Source organism: Podarcis liolepis (genome assembly GCF_965112155.1).
Source record: "Podarcis liolepis genome assembly, chromosome: 16".
Classification (NCBI taxonomy): Eukaryota; Metazoa; Chordata; class Lepidosauria; order Squamata; family Lacertidae; genus Podarcis; species Podarcis liolepis.
The window spans coordinates 18,633,978-18,649,184 of NC_139567.1; the positions used below are offsets into that span (position 1 = coordinate 18,633,978).

The 15,207-nt window shown below is 44.3% G+C and overlaps 1 protein-coding gene and 1 long non-coding RNA gene across 2 annotated transcripts in view; one reads left to right on the plus strand and one right to left on the minus strand.

The window, feature by feature from the left end:
- The window catches only part of LOC310695984 (G protein-activated inward rectifier potassium channel 4-like), a 165,095-nt gene that overhangs the window by 116,700 nt on the left and 33,188 nt on the right, over positions 1-15,207 (plus strand). The gene's annotated exons all lie outside the window — the stretch shown is intronic.
- On the minus strand, positions 9,370-11,449 carry LOC310696097. Its single transcript, XR_014520421.1, has 2 exons — positions 10,677-11,449; positions 9,370-10,013 (listed from the first exon to the last, which is right to left on the minus strand). It is a non-coding gene; the product is annotated as an uncharacterized lncRNA (long non-coding RNA).

The following is a 15,207-nucleotide window of genomic DNA, read 5'->3' on the forward strand; positions in this document are numbered from 1 at the left end:
GCTTCTAGGAGCCACAGGTGAGTGCAGGGTGGGGACCAACCAAAGGTGGGCCAACTACCTCAGAAGAAGCATGATGTGTCGCACACCAGAGATATTACCCCTCCCCTAACACTCCATACACCCCATTGAAGGCAGCATGCTTCTGAATACTAATTGCTGGAAATTGCAGGAGGAGAAAGTAGTGTTGTGCTCTGTTCCTGGCTGCAGGCTTCCCAGAGACATGTGCTTGGTCACTATAAGAAAAACGATATTGGACTAGATGACTTCCCCTTGGCTGATGCAGCAGGCTCTTATGTCCTCTTGTACTTTGTGAAGGCACATTGTGGGTATTGCGTGGAAACAAATAAATGGAGACAATTACATTTCAGTTGGGATGCAGGTGGCGCTGTGATCTAAACCACTGAGCCTCTTGCGTTTGCCGATCAGAAGGTTGGTGGTTCAAATCCCCGCGACAGGGTGAGCTCCCGTTGCTCAGTCCCAGCTCCTGCCAACCTAGCAGTTCGAAAGCACACCAGTATAAGTAGATAAATAGGTGCAGCTATGGCAGGAAGGTAAATGGCATTTCCGTGCACTCTGCAGGGGCAGAGGAAGGGGGTTGCAGTGGGGGCGGGCTGCCCCAGGTGTCACCACTGAGGAGGGTAACAAAATGCTGGGCAACACTCACCGCGGGGCCCGCAGCGCACTTGAGCCACACATCTTTCCTGGGAGTGATGCTTGGGCACCTGCATGCTCTGTGCTGCCCCAAACAGTCCACGCACTGGCTCCCCTTCAGCCATAGGGCAGCTGAGTGGGAAGAGACAGGCATACTCCTCGGAGGCCCCGCAGAGCATCCTGCCCCAGCTGGCCCCGCCCCTGGGTGCAGGGAACGCACGTTGCCCCAGGCGCCTGATCAGCTTGCTCTGCTTTCCAACACGTTGCACCAGAACCAGTTTAGTCATGCTGGACACATGACCCGGAAAGCTGTCTGTGGACAAACGCTAGCTCTCTCAGCCTGAAAGTGAGATGAGTGCTGCAACCCCATAGTCGCCTTTGACTGGACTTAACTGTCCAGGGGTCATTTACCATTGCCTTTTTACATTTCACAGTGAAAGGCTGCTGTCTGTCAACTAATGCAAAGGACGTCACAAGAGGCCGAGAGCACCCACTTTGAACCTGCACAAAGGGAGCAACTTGCCTCCCCTTGATGAATGAAACAGCACCTTCTCTGCCTTCCCTCCACCCTCCGGATCTTTGAGGGGTGGGTGAATTCTGCTCAATCCGAGAAGAGAACCTCAAGTGCCAAACCTCTGATCGATTCCCTTTAAGCACCTGCCAGTTGTTACTCAGATTTTCCTAGGAGAATGTAATGAGCTGGTGTGAAGGGTAGATCAGCAGGATGATTTGACAGCTATGGCCGTCATTATCCAGGGGAAGTTTGGCATGCTCACCATGCCACAAACACCTGGCCCTCCCCTTTCCTTGGCATCCCAGTCTTCTCAAGCCAATCTTTGCTGGATTAGGCCATTCTCATTGCTAAGGTGATCTCCATCACTCAGGGGCTGGTATAATGAGATGCTAATAAGGCTTGATGAGAAAGTGTCAGAAAACCTCCATGGCTGTCATTTGGGAAGAAAAGAGTGAGCATAAATACTGCTGAAACAATGGAAGAGCAATTACTTCCCTTGCTGCAATGTTTATTAGAACCTTTATTCGTTAATGGGCTTTAACATTTAGGCTAAGAATGAATGCAAAATACTATGTAGAGGGGGGATATGAGCTACAGTGGTACCCCAGGTTACATACGCTTCAGGTTACAGAGTCTGCTAACCCAGAAATATTACCTTGGGTTAAGAACTTTGCTTCAGGATAAGAACAGAAATCGTGCTCCAGTGGCGTGGTGGCAGCAGGAGACCCCATTAGCTAAAGTGGTGCTTCAGGTTAAGAACAGTTTCAGGTTAAGAACGGACCTCCAGTACTTAACCCGAGGTACCACTTAACCGGAATTACCGGTAAGTACTTAACCCGAGGTACCACTGTATTCTGATGGCTTAAATCAGGCATAGGCAACCTTGGCCCTCCAGATGTTTTGGGACTACAACTCCCATGATCCCTAGCTAGCAGGACCAGTGGTCAGGGATGATGGAAACTGTAGTCTCAAAACATCTGGAGGGCCAAGGTTGCCTATGCCTGGCTTAAACAATGGAAGAGATGCTAATGTCATATGCGGATGTCATATACCTTCCAGGTGGGGAAAAGGGATGGCTTTGCCTTTGAAACCCAAGAAGGAGCCTTTCCTTCAGAGCGGTAGAAATCCCTTGGCACGTCAACTTCACCCTTTTGCAGATTCGCTTGACACCTGACAGATCACAATACCCCAAAGTCAACTGCCGTACACATTTCAGTCTGGTAAGAAAGGCTCATAAAACCACAAGGAAACCGCAGAAAGGTGGAGGGTTCAGAAACGCCTGGAGGGGTCTGTCATAAACCCACAACACCAGGTGATTAAAAGCCTCTCTTGACACCAGATATGCATCGTGGCTCCATTGCCTTTCTTGGCATCTGTTCCTGAGAAACCCTTTTCTGCACTTATGGCACAGCTCTGCACTATTCCTACCTCAAATCAATATTTAATGTTACGCTGTGAAATTGCAACCTTTGGATGGCAGGCTGAGAAAGGCATGCCTCTTTAACAGGAAACGAAGCGGTCGCTTTAAACCCCCCAAGCTTTGATAAAATATCACCTTAGGGGAGGCCGAGGGCCAATTCATTTCCGACATCCAGGGAACTTGTTGGGCAACAAGCTCTGGGAATGGATGCACTGAAAACAAATCTGCGGTGGGTGTTTTTGTTTATTGAAGTCATGCTCCATTTTGGCTTCTGAACACCGCAAACCCAGAAGTGAGTGTTCCAGTTTGCGAACGTTCTTTGGAAGCTGAACATCTGATGCAGCTCCCGCGGCTCCCGATTGCATGCAGGAAACTCCTGCAGCCAATTGGAAGACACGCCTTCATTGTCGAAGGTTTTCAGAAGTCAAACAGACTTCCGGAATGGATTCCTTTTGACCACCAAGGTACAACTGTATGTGGGAATTCAATTAGCATGCCTGTTTTCTGACTTTCTCAAAATAAGAGCCCAAGGGTGGTGGACTGCTTGGCCATTCAGGACCATGGCACACAGGGATGGGAGGGAGACCACTGAAAATCCTTCCACCCCCCAACCCCCCCCCCCCCGCTAATGGAAGTTTCCATCCTGGGCCTGATACCAACTTCAACATGGTAGGGCAGTTTTCATTGGGACCACAGTATTGTGGGATGGGGGTGGGTGGAAGTGCAAGGGTGTTAAGACTCCTCCTTGTACAAAAGGCAAAAATGGATATATTAAATGCATTTACACATTTGACATCCCATATGTGCCGACTTTTTCCACGAATCCCTTGGCATAACCCACTGAGATGCATGCGACTGAAAGCAATGCATCTGCTTCCCCTGTTTGCTTCATTTTATGAATTCCTACCCTACAGTGCAAAAGCATTTCCTCCCGAACTTGCAAAAGGTTGCACCCAACTAACATATGCAGTGTGGACCCATGGAAATCAATGGATCTAAACCAGTTGCTTCCATTGACATCAATAGGCCTACTCTGGGAAAGATTAACATTGGAGGCAAACGTAAAGATTTCGTTAAAAGTGTCAAACTCGTTGCCATCCCAAAGAAACCAAACACTTTGGTGGTACTTTATAGCATCCGAGGATCAGGGATCGGCTCTTCTCGTCAGCTGACTCAGTCATGTGATGGGGTTGGTATTGCAGCCTAGACAGCATCCGCAAAGCACAGAAGCTGGACTTGCAGTGGAAACAGACTGCTGCTGGTACAGAGGTGGGCGGAAAGGGTGGAGCCCAGGTTGTTAAGATTCCTACCCCTGATTCTTCCACCTTAATATTTATTTATTTTTCACTTCATCTCACAAGATTTATATACCACTTGACAGCAATAAAAAATTCCAAGTGGTATACAAAAAAGAATAAAGCAATGAAATAATCAGTTAAAAACAACTATTTAAGAGCAATGGAGAACTTCTGGAACAACAATGGGATATTAGCTCCTCCCAAGGCGCGATGGAGAGCAGCAACGGCTGGGAATAGATAGATGTAACATTTTACAAGGACAGGAAGAAACACCATGGACAGAATAATTGTCACACACAGGAGGAAGAAGGAATGCTTCGGTATGGGTTTATAAATCATTCAACATGTCAAGATGAATGGATGTCGTTAATATTGCAGTTGTTGTATAAGGGTTTATTATTATGACTAGAATGTAATTGAGGATGAATAAGATTTTGAAATGCAGAAACAAAGTAAACCATCAATTCTAGCATGCATGAGGCCACCTAAATTATATAATTTGGCATTTGAATGATTGGAATTAGTAATTGTAATATAATTTGGCACTGTTATAATGAGGCTACCAGTGGATTAGAGTGGTACCCCTGGTTACAAACTTAATTCGTTCTGGAGGTCTGTTCTTAACCTGAAACCGCTCTTAACCTGAGGTACAACTTTAGCTAATGGGGCCTCCCACTGCCACCACGCCACCGCCGCACAATTTCTGTTCTCATCCTGAGGTGAAGTTCTTAACCTGAGGTACTACTTCCGGGTTAGTGGAGTCTGTAACCCGAAGTGTTTGTAACCCGAGGTATTTGTAACCCGAACTACCACTGTATTGTAATTGAAAACTAATAAAAATGATTGTCAAAAAAGCAACAAAAACAACTATTTCATAGAATCATAGAATTGGAAGGGACCACATACGTCATATATTATTATTATTATTATTATTATTATTATTATTATTATTATTATTAACCTCCTGCAATGCAGGGTTTTGTTTTGTTTTGTCAAAGGTGGGGCTCAAACCTATGACTCTGTGATTAAGAGTCTCATGCTCTAATGATGTTCAAAAATAATTAAAATCAACGATTATATCTGTCATCTATCTATCTATCTATCTATCTATCTATCTATCTATCTATGAATCTATATCAGTGGTGAACTGGATTAAAACACATGTCAATATCCTATTTGTCTGGACAGGCCTGCCAAAATAAATAAAAAAATGTTTTTAGCGGGTGTCAAAATGGGTACACTGAAATCGCTGACCTAATGTCAGTAGGCAGGGAGTTTCCAAGGGTTGGTGCTGCCTCACTGAAAGACTTATTTCTTACAAATGTGGAACGATGTGTCAACATCGGCTTACCAAGTTCTTCTATGCCCTCTGCTGTTAGCTACCACTTGGGAAATGTTGGTCATTGCTGACCCTAAGGCTTGGCAGCACAGGTGCCCCGTGAACAGGTGTCCATATTAGGGCAATTTCATAAGCCTACTTGGAGAACAGTTGCAATGAAATGTCAAAAGGATAGCTTTCTAAAAGGGGGGGAGAGAAGGACCCAGTAACATGTGTTGGTCAGCTGCCAAAAACCAGAGCTGTCTCTCCACAGAAGGACAATTTCCCCCCTGGTAATAAGATTTCTCTTTTTTCATTTTTCTTCTCCTAATTGCAAAAGCAGCTAATCTAATATCTCGTTAGATGAGAATCAAAAGAAATAAAGGGAAACAAAATTGAATTGTAGCTCCTTTGTGCGGCTTGCCAAAGCATTTTCATAGGTTCCTCCCTTCTCCCTGTTGGAGAGCTGGATGCTTAGTAATGATAAATAGGAATCTTCAGGATTCTAGAGTTATTGATGCAATCCCAGTGGTCCTGGGATAATCCCCTCTCCAACTAAAGCCACTTTCGTCTTCTTATTTGTTGACCTGTTCCAGGGACAAATTAGAGGTTAAAGCAGGCAAAGGAGAATTGGCAAATCCCTTGCAAGATCAGGAGCCACCAACTCACCTCTGATGGTGCAGTCAGAACTATGGAACACACTCCTACAGGAGGCAATGTCGACCAACTTACAATATAAAAACACATAAATACATACCGTAGTAACAAGCAAAAGCAATGCTCCCCCACAGTTTAAAAGGCCATAGATTTTATAATTACCCAAAGGCCTGGAAGAAGAGAAATGTTTTTGCCTGGTGCCTAAAGATGTATAATGAAGGGGCCAGGTGAAGCTCCCTGGGGAGAGCATTCCACAAGCAGGGAGCCACCACAGAAAAGGCCCTTTCTCATCCTGCCGCCCTCTGGACCTCTCACAGAAGAGCATCAGATGATGATTACAGGGTCTGCGTTGGTTCATGTGGGGAGAGGCAGTCCTCGAGGCTAATAATAATAATAATAATAATAATAATAATAATTTTATTATTATACCCCGCCCATCTGGCTGTGTTTCCCCAGAAACTCTGGGTGGCTTACAGCATATCAAAAAATATAATAAAAACATCAAGCATTAAAAAGCTCCCAATACAGGGCTGCCTTCAGATGTCTTCTAAAAGTTGTGTAATTCTTTTTCTCCTTGACATCTGAAGGGAGGGCATTCCGCAGGGAGGGTCCTGAGCCGTTCTTGCGTTCTTGACTTGTAAACAATATCAATATTATTATCTCTAGTGAATGGATTTAAATTCACTAGAACAGGGAGAGAGAACTGTTCTTGGATTCTGTCTCCCATTGGCCCAGCCAGTATTGTCTGTGGATGATGGAAGCTGGAGTTCAACAACATCTAGAAAGCCACAGGTCCTCCATCCTTGCCTTAGGGAAAAAAGAGGGTTGTAGCCAATGTTGCTTACTCAGAGTAAATCCATTGAAGTGAATGAACATGTGTCACTTGGATGCATTCATTTCAGTATGTCTGCTTGAGTACAGCTTAGTTGGATACAGGTTAAGGGATGCGGGTGGTGCTGCAGTCTAAACCCCTGAGCCTCTTGGGCTTGCCAATCAGAAGGCCGGCAGTTCAAATCCATGCGACAGTAGTGAGCTCCCATTGCTCTGTCCCAGCTTCTGCCCACCTAGCAGTTTGAAAGCACGCCAGTGCAAGTAGATAAATAGGTACCACTGTGGCAGGAAGGTAAATGCCGTTTCTGTGCACTCTGGTTCCCGCCATGGTGTTCTGTTGTGCTAGAAGCAGTGTAGTCATGCTGGCCACATGACCTGGAAAGCTGTCTGTGGACAAATGCCAGCTCCCTCGGCCTTTGACTGGACTTAACCATCCAGGGGTCCTATACCCTTTTTTTTTCTTAGTTGGATACAACCCAGTGATATGGCCATGTTGTATGGGGTGTTATGGGAGGGGTAGTAGTTCATATGTACATACATATGTTCTGATGTACTTGTTCCCTGAACTAGGCATGATAGCAAAAGTAGCAAGTGCCCAATGTTTTTCAAGTGGTTTTTGGCAGCAAATGCTGAGTCTGAACTTGAGCTCTACATTGCAAAAATAAAAAATAAAAAATGGGAAGGACGGTAATGAGCTAACCAGAGTCCTTGTAAGAACAAACTAAATAGGGACTTTAACAAGAGCAACACAAATGATTAATTGCGGCACTAAAGTTAAGATAAGCTGCTTAGCTAGAGGACAATAGCTTGGAATCAAGCCCACTTTAGTAAGTGTTGTTGCCATGGCTTAGGACCAGTTTTATTGGCTTCCGCAAACTTCTAAAGTCAGAACATCAAAAGCAACCAGGGGAACAAACTGGCACTCAGCACCCTCCGGGAATTGCTTCTGCTGAGTCAGATCATGCGGCAGAAGATGAGTCCCCTTCATTAAGAGCAGAAGAAGATCCTGCTGGATCCGGCCAATATTGTCCTTCTAGTCAAGCAACTTGTTCTCACAGTATGACCCAAATACCCATGGGAAACCCGCAAACAGGATCTAACCACAAGAGTAACCTTCCTATTTGTAGTTTTCAGCAACTAGGATGCAGGTGGCGCTGTGGTCTAAACCACTGAGCCTCATGGGCATACTGCTTCTGACCATGGAGGCAAAGTGAAGTGTAGGTGGGTTCCCACGAGGCAAGACACAGACATAAGAGCAATAACCTTTATTGAACTACAGAACTGGACAACAGGGGCAAAGCAACTGCTTATATGCATTCCTGAAAGCCTGGGCCACTCCCACTCCCAACATAATTGGCTGTCTAAACTTCCAAGCTGCGAGGTCAAGGGCCAATGGCAGAGGCCCAAATCCTGAAATGTTCTGTGATGGGACATCATGTATCGAATCAGAACACAGGAGCTCACAATCATTAGTCCAGACTCAACCTTGGGTAAACCCAGACCACTGAATACATAGCACAAGGCATACCCATCATGGCTAGCAGCTACTGAGAGCCTTCCGCTCAATAATGGAGGCCATTTCTGCCTCCTGTGGGAGCGAGTTCCAAGTTTAACTATGTGCTGTGTGAAGAAGTACCCTTCCCCAGCATGAGGTGAGATGAGTCAGGGTGCACCACATCTTTGCATTCTTGAATGGGGCACCTCCTGGAATGGTGTTCCTCAGGGGATTTCCCAGGTTCCACTCCATCTCCATAAGTTCCATCTGAGGCCAGTGATAGGGCAATGATTCTTCAAGGAGGTCAAATCCCCAATCCTGCTTTAAAACGTATGTATTTAAATGGAAGTAGTTGTGCGTATTTTCTTTTTAGCAGATTAATATGGAGAAGGACTTATATCTGAACAGATATAAATGGGAAAAGGGCTCAAAGCAGAGTGATTCACGGGACAAGGATAACTGTGACTTTAAAGATGAATGGGAACCCTTTACAAAGTATTTGAAGATGCAACAAAGTGAACTGGACTCCTTGGCTGGCTTTGAATAAACATTCACAAACTTTTTATTGATAATAATCAGCTAAATAGTTTGAAGATCTATAAAACTGTGTATCATGCAGAAAACAGCATTCTTAGAGAAATCAAAGACTAGAACTGAGGGAAGCTGGGGGGTGGGTGGGTTTTATGTGGGAGGGTGGGGGAAGGGAGGAAGGAAAAATGGGGGAAAATAAGGATGATATGTTTCTGGATAATATGTTTTGTTTTACTTTTGAATAATTAAAAAACAAACAAACCACAGAGTGATTCATCCAGACTCTTAATAGCCACAACAGTTATATGGAACCTCAGAAGCAGAACGTCTCTGAATACCAGCAGGAGGACAGTTAGCTCTGTCCCCTGCTTTTTTGGGTGGGGAAGAGATCATTTTTATTTCATTTTACAAGGTTATAACAGTACCAAATACATATCCATATAGAGATTTATCTGATTCTTGAGACTTCCCACCATCTCCTCCATGGCTCTTACTGTCAACATTTTCAACTGCATATTATTTTATGATCTATATTTTGTATCTGTCCATATTGTTTGTTACATTACAAGGGTTATTAAAATCCTGCTAAAGTTTTCATCTGCTTACAATGGTCTCCTAAATAAATTATATTTTTTTCCCATTCTTTCTTGAAGCTTTTGTCTTCTTGGTTCCTGAGTTTTCTGGTCAGTTTTGCCATTTCGGCATAGTCCATCAGCTTGGTTTGCCATTCCTCTCTGGTGGGGACTTTGCCTTCTTTCCATCTCTGGGCTAGTAGCATCTGTTGTGGCTGTTGTCGCATACATAAAAAAGTCTTTTCTGCTCCTTTGGAATATTGGTACCTACAATTCCTAATAAAAAGGCTTCTGGGATTTCTTTAACAAAAACCCCCCATCCCCTGCTTTTGAGCTTCTCAGATGAATTTTGTTGATCATTATGAGCTGCACTAAATGGACCTTTGGTATGATCCAAGAAACCTGTTCATAGCTAGCAAGGCTCTTCTTACACTCTTTTATCATCATACATTGAGTTGGTTCAATATTATCAGCTTGTCTTGACAACAGTGACCCAGTACATCTTCTTCAAGACGGTAACAACAGATTCCATGTCTGTGGGGCCAGATGCTACACAGGTGACCTTCTACAAGTTACACCTGCTTGCTTTTGTAGCATTGACATAACCAAACCTACTCCAAGATGGTAGCCAGCATCAAAAGACACTTCCTTCATTGAGGCTGCCCCCAGAGGATACCAGCTCAGCCAATGCCATTAAAATCCTTCTCAGTGTACACAAAGCCTGTTCTACATGAAGAAAACAAAGATCTTTAATATTGGAGATGGGCTTTTAAAGAACAACAAAGCACCTTCAGGGAAATGAAGTCAACGGCAAACAAACATGATTGCCTATCCGCGAGAAATTAAACATTTAACAGCATGATGCAAGGCTATTTAAAACTGAGGCCTGCAGAAGTGATGAGTCCAGAAGTGCTGGTTAAATGTCACACTTGGTTTGTTCCACCTCCTTCCACTTAAAAACAAGCAGCAAACAAACACCCACAGAATGTAAATGGAGAGACTAGCCACCTTTGCTTGAAAGTGAGTCCCATTAATTTTAAAGTGACTGCAAACAAGTGTGTGTAAGTATGTTTAGAACTGAGACTATTTAATCTTGAAGTGTGGCCTGTCAACACAGGTAATATGGCATGGTTTAAGGCAGCTTTCTCCATGCCCTACAGATGTTTTGGAATACAATCCCCATCAGTGCCAACCTGCATGTCCATTGTATTTCCAAACATCTGGAGGCTGCCAGATTGGGAAAGACTGGGTTAAAACATGCTGCACGTTACCAAAAAAACAGTTGCTGCTTACCCAGAGAAAACGCCCCTCACCTAAATTGAAGAGATGTGGACTCTGGCAATGAAAGGCAAAGCTATGTATGATCAAAGCAATAAGCCAAACACTTACCTTTCCAGTGATAAGAGATGCCTTCTAAACCAACCCCAAATATGGACAGGCTGAAAGGAAAATACAGGCAGACTACAATTTCAATAGTCATATCAGACCAAATTCTCTTTTTCCAGTGCTGTTTTTCTAGAAAAAGGGGTGCCAGAACTCACCAAAAACTCTTCCCTCATTCTCTTAGAATGGCAATGGCGCCAAATGTTCTGAGAGGTGCCAGAACTGAGTTCTGGCGAATTGTGGCTGAAAAAAAGTGTTGTATTTTATCCCTATTGTCCACCTCCCCCAATATCCATCCCTGCAAGCCATTTACCACCCACTCCAAGGCTGCAAAACGTCTTGTGTTTTGTAAATCCCATAGCTGCCTTCCATTATTTTCTGGACTAAAACTCCCAACCGCTCCAGGCAGCACAGCTGTGCTGGCTAGTAATGGTAATATCTGGTTCATTCTCAAAGGTTCTGTGGAACAAACTCAATGTTGCTCAAACCCCCCATACAGCATACAAATGTGGCGTTTGCCCGTTCTTTTGGAAATGTCTGTACAGGGAGAGAGAAAGGGTTAATAGGTAGACCAATAGAAAGCCAGAGGCGGAGCCTACCTGTTTTTAAAAGGCTTCGCCAGAGGTTTAGACAGTTGGGAAAAAGCAGTTGGGGGAAAGAGCAGTTGGAAGACAGATGGAAATAGAGAGACAGTTAGTGCAGTTGGTTCTTGTGTGAGGGGAGGTAGAAGAGTTAGAGATAGGATAAAATAAGACTAAGAGGGTAAAGGGTAACAGCATTTCAAATACAGATAGGTAGCTGTGTTGGTCTGCCATAGTCAAAACAAAAAAAATCCTTCCAGTAGCACCTTAAAGACCAACTAAGTTAGTTATTGGTATGAGCTTTCGTGTGCAAGCACACTTCTTCAGCATTTCAAATGCATTTAAAGTTTATTTATGTTGGCAATAAACTACAAACTTTGTTGTTAACTTGAGAACCCGACTAAGACTAAGTGATTTACCAGGGAAAACCTGGTTGGTGGCAGCGGATTAGTGGTGTATGGGTCAATAGTCCATGAGACGACCGGGGGCTCATGAAAGCCACAACAAGTTTATTCTTTTATCCAAAGGTAAGCAAGCACAATCACACACCCACACAGCCACAACACATATCAAGAGAAGGAACACAACACCAAGGCACTTTGCTGATTAATTACTTTTCACCTGTGCTGGTGGGCAGTTCCCTGATCTCAAGAAGATGTTATATCATTGGGCTGATGGGAGTTGTAGTTCAAAACATTCAGAGGGCATCCTTATTCTCCAGCTGGGGTCAGAACTACTTGCAGGTGTTCTTCACAAGGGTCAGTTGAGGTGGCAACTCTAGCAACTTGAACTAATAAGTGTTTAACAAGGCATCCCTAAGAGACAAAACTAGCCATTTTCAGAGGTTATTCTTTGTGCTCTGTAGCTGTATTATGCCACATTCACAGTACACATTTAAAGCACTGTGAAACCACTTTAAACTGTTTCCACAAAGAATCCTGGGAACTGTGGTTTGCTAAGGGTGCTGAAAGTTGTTAGGTAAAGGTAAAGGTACCCCTGCCCATACGGACCAGTCTTGACAGACTCTAGGGTTGTGCGCTCATCTCACTCTAGAGGCCGGGAGCCGATGCCATCCGCAGACACTTCCGGGTCACATGGCCAGTGTGATATCGCTGCTCTGGCGAGCCTGCACCAGTGCAGCACACGGAACGCCGTTTACCTTCCCGCTATAAAGCGGTACCTATTTATCTACTTGCACTTTAAGGGTGCTTTCGAACTGCTAGGTGGGACCAAAAGACGGGAGCTCACCCCGCCGCGGGGATTTGAACCGCCGACCATACAATCGGCAAGTCCTAGGCACTGTGGTTTTACCCACAGCGCCACCCGCATACCGCTGAAAGTTGTTAGGGGACCCCTATTTCCCCTCATAGAGCTACAATTCTCAGAGTAGTAGAACAACTAATCCAGAATGCAGCAGCTAGACTGGTAACTGGAAGTGGCCACCAAGACCATATAATGCTGGTCCTGAAAGACCTACATTGGCTCAAAGTACGTTTCTGAGCACAATTCAAAGTATTGGTGCTGATCTTTAAAGCACTAAAAAGCCTCAGCCCAGTGTACCCGAAGAAGCGTCTCCACCCCCATCTTTCAGCCCTGACACTGAGGTCCAGCACCGAGGGCCTTCTGGTGGTTCCCTCACTGCGAGAAGTTAGGTTACAGGGAACCAGGCAGAGTGCCTTCTCGGTAGTGGCACCCACCCTGTGGAATGCCCTCCCATCATATGTCAAGGAAATACAGTGGTACCTTGGGTTACATACGCTTCAGGTTACAGACTCTGCTAACCCAGAAATAGTACCTCAGGTTAAGAACTTTGCTTCAGGTTGAGAACAGAAATTGTGCTCTGGTGGCGCAGCGGCAGCAGGAGGCCCCATTAGCTAAAGTGGTGCTTCAGGTTAAGAACAGTTTCAGGTTAAGAATGGACCTCCGGAACGAATTAAGTACTTAACCCGAGGTACCACTGTAAACAACTATCTGACTTATAGAAGACATCTGAGGGCAGCCCTGTTTAGGGAAGTTTGACATTTTATTATGCTTTTAATTTTCTGTTGGGAGCTGTCCAGAGTGGCTGGGGAAACCCAGCCAGATGGACGGGGTATAAATAATAAAAATTATTATTATTATTATTATTATTATTATTATTATTATTATTATTATTATCATCATTCCCTATTCACAGGGAACTCTGGAAATCATAGCTCTGTGGGGAGAATGGAAGGTCTCTTAATAACGTTCAGCATCCTTAACAACCTACAGCCCCCGGATTTTTTTGGGGGGGGCATGATAGTGCTGTGACCATATGGTGGAAATGTGGCCTTAGTCTGTTGTAGCAAAATCAACTGAGAGCCTCTCCAGACATCCATTTTATTGGGTGGTTGCACTGTTTTGTTTCCAATCAGTGCATGCCCCATAACGTCCTACGGAAATCTTTTAACTATACAACAAATGTTCTGGTTACATTTTTGTTGTGCTATAGGACTTTTGGACATTAATAATGTGGTAGCACTGGGGAAGCATCACAAAACAAACTAAAGCAGAATAAATACACCACCAATGCACTATTATTGAGCCAAGAATATTTTGCAGAAAACACCTGCGATAAAACGCCAGTCCGCAGGGGCCCAGAGAGTCTTGTGGCACCATAAAGACTAACAAATTTATTGTTACATAAACTTTCATGGACTGGAATCCACTTCATCCAAAATGTCCTCTGTAAACAAGGAGCATTTAAAAGGAGCTCATGAGAGATATATAGCTAATAATTAATCTAGACTGGACACTGCAATAAACTGCTACAGAAAACTCAACCAGGTGAATCAAGGCATGTGGAAGATCGGACGATGGAAATCACTGCAGCCTTCTTCCCATTTTGCAGGGATGAAGGTAATTTACCTGTCCAAGAGGAAGGCATCAGAGATAGTAGCAGGATTTTGTTGTTGTTGTTTAGTTGTTTAGTCGTGTCTGACACTTCGTGACCCAATGGACCAGAGCACGCCAGGCACTGTCTTCCACCGCTTCCCGCAGTTTGGTCAAACTCATGCTGGTAGCTTTGAGAACACCATCCAACCATCTCATCCTCTGTCATCCCCTTCTCCTTGTGCCTTCCATCTTTCCCAACATTAGGGTCTTTTCCAGGGAGTCTTCTCTTCTCATGAGGTGGCCAAAGTATTGGAGCCTCAGCTTCAGGATCTGTCCTTCCAGTGAGCACTCAGGGCTGATTTCCTGAAGAATGGATAGGTTTGATCTTCTTGCAGTCCATGGGACTCTCAAGAGTCTCCTCCAGCACCATAATTCAAAAGCATCAATTCTTTGGCGATCAGCCTTCTTTATGGTCCAACTTTCACTTCCATACATCACTACTGGGAAAACCATAGCTTTAACTATACAGACCTTTGTTGGCAAGGTGATGTCTCTGCTTTTTAAGACGCTGTCTAGGTTTGTCATTGCTTTTCTCCCAAGAAGCAGGCGTCTTTTAATTTCGTGGCTGCTGTCACCATCTGCAGTGATCATGGAGCCCAAGAAAGTAAAATCTCTCACTGCCTCCATTTCTTCCCCTTCTATTTGCCAGGAGGTGATGGGACCAGTGGCCATGATCTTCGTTTTTTTGATGTTGAGCTTCAGACCATATTTTGCGCTCTCCTCTTTCACCCTCAATAAAAGGTTCTTTAATTCCTCTTCACTTTCTGCCATCAAGGTTGTGTCATCTGCATATCTGAGGTTGTTGATATTTCTTGTAGCAGGATTTACTTTGCAGCAAAACCAAAAACTCTTTCCTCCCAGCCTCCCAATCAATAGTGTCATGCTGGGCCAGTATTAAAATTATAGTTACTATCAATATTAAAGTTTCATTTGCAAAATGGCTCAATCGATCCAAGCAGACAATAACCTCTTAACAACGCACCAGCTCTGATGGATTAGCTCTGACATGGAATTTTTGGAAGCCTTTCTGTCACTTCTGT